Here is a 1,478-nt window from a genome sequence, read left to right on the forward strand (position 1 = left end):
GGCTTTGACCAGGATATATATCCTGCATGCCACCAACCTTTAGACCCCATGAGGCCCAGACACCCTGTGCTCTGTGTTAACCCGCTCTACTCAGACATAGAACTAACAAAACAAATGCACATGGCCATAATCATTAAAAAATAATATCAAAGATCAAGATGGTTTCCGAACCGCAAAATCTATCAGTCCTATAGATAGGTTCACCAATTTCAAAATTGCCTAGATGAACCCTAGGAAACAGAATTTTAAAGAATAATCACTAACTCAAAAAAAAGAGTTTAAAGAACACATAAATTTGTGCTTGGTTCAGCAGCTATGGAACAATTCAGAGAAGATTGGCATATCTCTGCTCAAGGATGGTATGTAAATGTGTGAAGCACTTCATATTTTATATATAATGATTAAGCAAACAATGTAAAATTTAAAAGAATGTAATAAAGAACCATACAGAAAATATAAGATACCAGTAAAAAACTGAACCTTCAAATTACAAGAATAAGAAGCTGGCAAGATGGCTCAGCAGTTAAGAATACAGGTTGCTCTTTAGAGATGCCAAATTAAGTTCCCAGTAACTACATGGTAGCTTACAACTAACTGTAATGGAATCTGATGCCTATGTCTGGAATACAGGTGTACATGTAGATAGAGCACTCACATACATAAAATAAATACCTTTTTAACTACCAAAAGAGATGAGGGAGAAGATTCCTGGGTCATTGATATAGACCAAATCTTCAATAAAATCATAGAAGAAAAATTACACAAGCTAATAAAAGACATTCCCACACAGATTCAAGAAGCACACAGTAAACAAATAGACAAAAACAGAAAAGAAATTGTTTATAGTATATAACAGTTGAAACAGAACAAAGAGTATTAACTGCTTCAAGAGGAAAAAAAGGGCAAGCTACACACTAAGGAAAATTTGCCAGAATAATACCTGCATAATGGAAATTTTGGAAGCCAGGACAGCATGGAAAATACTTTATAAGTCTTAAAAGACAATTGTGGCCAAACTAGATTAATATGCCTAGCAAATTTATTTAAAAAACAAATGAAAAGTTTCAAGCTGTACATATCCTAAAATTTTATGTTCGCCAGTATAAAGCTGAAGAAAATACAGGAAACATTTCAGGCTAAAGATGCAGATGACAGTAGTCAAGAGATTGTGGAAAGAAATATGAAGCTAAAGCTCAAAGGCCCACTGAGAACACAAAAAAAACATGAATGACTATAATCAGCACACATGCATCAAACATAACATCAACTATTAAGTCTCAAATATCCATTCAAAAGATACACAGTGACTGAATTAATCAAAAACAAAAAGCATCTTTCTGTTGTCTACATGAATCCATTTAGCTATAAAGATTGGTATGTCTTACTGGAAAAAGATGGACAGAAGCATGAAAATCAAACAGGACCTAGAAAAAGGAGTCACTCTTCTAATACCTGACAAAATAAACTTCAAACTAAAA

At 33.6% G+C, this 1,478-nt stretch overlaps 1 non-coding gene across 1 annotated transcript; it reads left to right on the forward strand.

Annotated features, from left to right (window-relative positions):
- Positions 1–288: 288 nt before the first annotated feature.
- Positions 289–391, forward strand: LOC116082864. Its single transcript, XR_004115487.1, has one exon. It is a non-coding gene; the product is annotated as a U6 spliceosomal RNA (small nuclear RNA).
- Positions 392–1,478: the final 1,087 nt, after the last annotated feature.

Source organism: Mastomys coucha, unplaced genomic scaffold, assembly GCF_008632895.1.
Source record: "Mastomys coucha isolate ucsf_1 unplaced genomic scaffold, UCSF_Mcou_1 pScaffold7, whole genome shotgun sequence".
Taxonomy (NCBI): domain Eukaryota; kingdom Metazoa; phylum Chordata; class Mammalia; order Rodentia; family Muridae; genus Mastomys; species Mastomys coucha.